Source organism: Scyliorhinus canicula, chromosome 1 (genome assembly GCF_902713615.1).
Source record: "Scyliorhinus canicula chromosome 1, sScyCan1.1, whole genome shotgun sequence".
In the NCBI taxonomy this organism is placed as follows: domain Eukaryota; kingdom Metazoa; phylum Chordata; class Chondrichthyes; order Carcharhiniformes; family Scyliorhinidae; genus Scyliorhinus; species Scyliorhinus canicula.
The window spans coordinates 299,361,524-299,367,523 of NC_052146.1; positions in this window are offsets into that span (position 1 = coordinate 299,361,524).

Consider the following 6,000-nt stretch of genomic DNA (forward strand, 5'->3'; position numbering starts at 1 on the left):
CCCCCCACAGCACTGGCCCGCCCGCCGATCGTTGGGCCCTGATCGCGGGCCTGGCCACTGTGGGGGCACCCCCCCCCCCCCCCCCCCGGGGTCCGATCGCCCTGCGCCCCCACCAGGACCCCGGGGGCCCGCTCACGCCGCCGACCCCGCCGCCACCAGAGGCGGTTCAAACCTCGGCGGCGGGAGAGGCCTCCCAGCCGTGGGACTTTGGCCCATCACGGGCCGGAGAATAACGGCAGCACAGAAACCCGTAGCCTCCCGCCGGCCCCCGCCATTCTCCGAGGTGGGCGGCGGGATTGGCGGCACGCCGACTTTTTGCGGGTGGGAGAATTCTGGACACGGCGGGGGCGGGATTTTCGGCGGCCCCGGACGATTCTCTGACCCTGCTGGGGGTCGGAGAATTTTGCCCCGTGTCTGTGTGGGTCTCACCCCCACAACCCAAAAAAATGTGGATTGGCCACGCTAAATTGCCTCTTAATTGGAATTAAACACAAAAAAAATGAATCAATGGCCACCTGACGTTAAAGTATTAAGCTTCAGTCAAGACGGGTCAGCCAAACTTTCAGCATCAGAGCATAACTTAAATCAGCTCTGTTCATCACAATTAGGGTGTCTAAAATTCACCGTGTGTGACATTACAAGATTCAGTTGACAGGTTGATAAGGTGGTTAAGAGGGCGTGTAAAATCCTTTCCTTTATTGGCTGAGGTATAGAAGGTAAGGTTATGCTGAATCTGTGCAAAACATTAGTCAGGCCACAACTTGAGTACTGCGGGTGGGTCTGGTCACACAAAGGAAGCACAGAGGGAGATTTCCAAGGATGTCGCCAGGACTGGAAAATTGCAGCGATGAGGAAAGATTGGAGAGGGTGGGGAGAGATTGGATAGGCTGGATCAGAGGAGGCTGAGGGGAGATTTGATTGAGATGTACAAGAGTGTGCGGGGCCTGGATAGAGTGGGTGGGAAGGGTCTGTTTCCTTTAGTAGACAGGTCAGTGACTAGGGCGCATAGATTTGATGCAATTGGTAGAATGATTAGACGGGAGATAAGGAAGTGTTTTTTCACCCAGAGGGTTCTGGAATTGACTTCCCGAAACCCTCAAATTATTTAAAAGGTATCTGGATATGCACCTGATTAGACTGGGCGGTCTGTTTTTAGAAATGAAATGAAATGAAAATCGCTTATTGTCACGAGTAGGCTTCAATGAAGTTACTGTGAAAAGCCCCTAGTCGCCACATTCCGGCGCCTGTCCGGGGAGGCTGGTACGGGAATCGAACCGTGCTGCTGGTCTGCTTTAAAAGCCAGCGATTTAGCTCAGTGAGCGAAACCAGCCCCTAGTGAGCTAAACCAGCCCCTTCATCTGATGGTGTATCCAAACATTCCCTGTGCTATAATACAAAATATGCAAAAAGAGGGTGATTATCAATGATGAAAAGATTATTACTGTTCAGTGTTAAGCTTTGATCAACTAAGCTAATAAATACTGTGAAATAGTTAATCCAACGCTGGGCAACTAACTGCACGTCACTTTCAGAGTTGATCCCTGGTCTTTGTTGAGTTTACTGGTCCCAGCTCTGATGACATTTAAAGCATTTTGGCGTTTCTTCTCCTGTGTATCAATCCTTGTTGAAAGTGCCTGCATGTGGGTGAGGACAGGTTGAGGTACCCCAATTTCTGAATACACCTCCGACACTTATGGTCACAGCTCACGGGTGAGGAATGTTTGCACTTATAGAGAGTCAATTATCTCCGATAGAACTGTAGCACAGTAAGGATTCAGCACAGTGGGGAGGAGCAAAAAGCTTAGCAAAGACAAAAGAAACCACAGAATATTCAGACACGTATATGTTTAAACCAGAGTTTGAAAAACTCCCCTCCATCAATGTTACCAGCTGAGCCGGTTTGATCTCTGTTTTTTTCTTTCTATTTGACTGTTATGATCAATGAAAAGAACACAGTGCTTTCAGGCAAGGCATTGGTCGAAAAGACGTGTCTTTGTATTCATTGTGTGACCCATATATTTTTAACATGTACAATTTCTGTTATGATCTTTAAGATGTGCCACGTATGAAGCAGAAGCATGTATTTGATTCAAGTTGCCATGCTTGACTAGATCTGCCAGTCAAACTTGCGAAACTGGTCTTATCTGTATTGAAGTTGCTTTATGTGAGTGCAAAGCAAAGGCTGTTTTCAGCAAAACTTAACCTTTTGTACTGTGCGTGTCGTTGCGATGATTTGAGCATAACCTACTTTTTCAATAAACTAATTATTTTTGATCAAATCGCGTCCAAATGTCTTTGAAAATTTATGTCATAAAGCAGCCCCAACAGCCTGTATTCATGTAGCAACTTTGCCGCTGTCAAAGGCCCTAAGGTGCTTCATGAGGGCGCTATCACACAAATTTGACACAAAGCCACATCTAGGGACATTAGGCCCGATGACCAAAAGTTTGGTCAAAGAGATATGTTTTGAGAGGAAGGAGGGAAGAAAGGAATTGAGGTTGAGAGGTCAGGGATAAAGTCCCAGAGCTTGGAGCCTCTTGGCAGCAGAAAACACCAGTGGAGGAGCAAATAAAGTAAGGATGTGCAAGAGACAGTCGATGAGTCAAAATCCTGGAACTCCCTCCCTAACAGCGCTGTGGGTGTGCCTACACTTCATAGATGCCAACAGTTCAAGAACACTACCGCCTTCTCCAGGACAGTTAGGGATGGGCGATAAATGTTGTCTTAGCCGCCAGCGACGCCCACATCCCATGAAAGAATAAATACAAAGATAGGAAGGGGAGAGGCCACGGAGGGATCTGATGAGGATGCAGTGCAAGGAATCCTGGTTCCCCCACTGAAAATGTTAGAAGGAACAGAACTGCTCCTCACACATTATTAATGAGTCTCAGCCCCTAAGTTAGCAAGTGTCCTCAGTTCTGACACTTCCTCTCACCTTAGATGCCAGGGTAAATCAATTAGCAGCACTTCTGCCTCTGATGTCAGCTGGTCACGGCTTTATGTTCCAACGGATTTGAGCACAAAATGTAGGACAGTAAAATGTCAGAGGTGCCGACATTATACCAAGGCCCTCTCAGGTTGTATGCTCTGGATCCTGTGCGACTATTTTGAAGAAGAGTAGGGAAGTTCTCCTGATATCATGGCCATTTACCCTTCCAGCAACAGGATCATTATCACATTGGGGATGTGGTGGCATAGTGGTATTGTCATTGGGCCAATAATCCAGAGACGCAGGGTTCAAATCCCAGTACGGCAGGTGGTGCAATTTGAATCTGGAAACATCAGGAATTAAAAGTCTAATGATGACCATGAAACCAGTGGCGATTGTCATAAAATCCGATCTGGTTCACTTATGTCCATTAGGGAAGGAAATCTACCGTCCTTCCCTGGTCTGGCCTACATGAGACTCCAGACCCACAGCAATGTGGTTCACTATTAAAATTCCTTCTGAAATATCATAGAATTTACAGTGCAGAAGGAGGCCATTTACATTGCAGAAAGAGCACCCTACCCAAGGTCAACACCTCCACCTTATCCCCATAACCCAGTAACCCCACCCAACACTAAGGGCAATTTTGGACACTAAGGGCAATTTAGCATGGCCAATCCACCTAACCTGCACACCTTTAGACTGTGGGAGGAAACCGGAGCAAACCCATGCACACACGGGGAGGATGTGCAGACTCGACACAGACAGTGACCCAAGCCGGAATCGAACCTGGGACCCTGGAGCTGTGAAGCAATTGTGCTATCCACTGTGCTGCCCATATGCTAACAAGCCACTCCATTCAAAGGCAATTAGGGATCCAGCCAGCGAACACATTGGTGTTTGTGGGATCTTGCTGTGTGTTTCAAATTCTTGAATCTGTGATTATTAACATAGACTGAAAACTGTTACACTTTAGTCTACTTTGATGCAAGATATATTTTTGCATCTTGTTAAATGGCCACTCAGCAGCTATCAATCTACAGAGGCTTTTGAACAATATTTGATTAAAAACTAAAGCCTACTGAACATCTAAGATAAAAAACAATGAACTCTGATGGGTTGGTGTGCACTGGTAGCATCTTCAGACAAAGCCTCAATTTTAAAATTCTCGAAAACGTGTGTCAGTCCCTCCATGGCCTCCACCCTCCCAATCTCTGTAACCTTCTCTGGCCCGAAAACCTTTCGCGATCTCTGCACTCCTCCATTCACGTGAGCCCCCTTGCCACCCCATAGCATTACATTTTTATTCCTGACACAATTATAGTTGAGGGACAAGCAGAATCTTAAAGCAACTGTATGACACAGTAAGAAGTCTTACAACACCCAGGTTAAAGTTCAGCAGGTTGCTTTGGAATCACTGGCTTTCGGCGCGCAGTTCCTTCATCAGGTGAGTGAAGAGGTGGGTTCCACAAACCATCTTCCGTCGGCTGGACAGCTGCCAGAACATTTCCTGAGTTGGGGAGATTCCAAAAGAAGGGGGAGTAATCTCAAAATTAGAGTTTGCCAATTCTGAAGCGGTGCGTTCGCCCAAAGGGCAGTAGTAACCTGGAACCCTCTTCTGTCCAAAGTGTTGTGGATGTCAGGGCTGAGATTGTTAAAGTTTTACTGGATAAGATTATGAAGGGATAGGGATCACATTGGGTTGAGCGACAGATCAGCCATGATCTTATTAAATGGTGGAACAGGTTTGAGGGGCTGAATGGCCTATGCTCGTTAAGTTTCACAGTAAGTGTATGAGCTTCATTGAATTTTTTAGAAAGCTTTTCCTTATGCCTCCCTATATAATTGGTTTACAACTCTCTCTCGATTTCTTTTCTTCCACTCCCCCAAATTATTTTTGGAGACATGGGGCTGGATTCTCTGAACCCCGATGTCGGAATCGCATCCAGCGCTGGGGCGGAGAATCCATTTCCACGCATGGAATCGGGTCCGGCACCGGTTCCTCGATTCTCCGGCACCCGAAAAGCGGCGTACCCGGGGAGTACACCGCACCGCGTATCCCCCACCTGCGGCCGTTGCCAGAGACCCACCCCGCTATTCTCTGCCTCTGACTGGCTGACCGATGCCGTGGATCTAATATGGTCCCAGCCGTTCGGGAAACTCGCGAGGAGGCTGTGGACTCAGTCCGCGGCAGCAATGTTCGGGGGGGGGGGGGGTCGGGCCAATCGGAGGGCAGGGGGGGCCTCATACGGGACTGGAGTATTTTTTAGCGGGCTGTTGGGGAGGGTTGGGCGCACGGCCGATCGGGAGCACTATTTACGCAGTCCAGCTCGGCGGTCTGAGGCCGCCATGGAGCATGGCACGGTCTCTGATGGCCGCCGACGTGCGCATGCGCGGCTTCTGACCCAGACGTGTGGGGGCCCGTATCTGCAGTTGGAGCTGTAAGCTTCAGGACGGGTCCCTGCTAGCCCCCTGCAGAGCTGGGAATATGTGATCTTTTGATGCCAGTTTTTCTGGCGGAAAAGGCCACAGTTTTCACGACAGCATGGGGACATAGTCCCTGAAACGGAGAATCCAGTCCGTGAATCTCACAAATTCAAGCCTTCAATCCCTCTCACAGTGATAAAAGTCTTGCCCTTTCATTTTGTTATTTTATGCTTAGCTTTTAATGCTCAAAACTCACTGTGCAATGGTCATTGACTTCCCCATTACTGATTAATGTGCTAAATACGAAACCAAATGTTTTCTCTACCCTACCATTAATTGTTGAGAAGCAGTATCCAGCTATTTAGAGATGTCCTGCGCTTCCACCCAATCCCTCTGGTTATCATCAGTCTGGCCTCTTCCCCACTGGAGCATTGAAATTCCTCTGTAATATGGCTTTGTTTTAAGCTTCTTTTATAATATGTTGAGGGGACCACCAAGGCCATGTGGGCGGCACAGTGATTAGCACTGCTACCTCATAGCGCCAGGGTCCCGGGTTCAATTCCGGCCTTGGGTGACTGTCTGTGCGGAGTCTGCACGTTCTCCCCGTGTGTGCGTGGGTTTCCTCCGGGTGCTCCGGTTTCCTC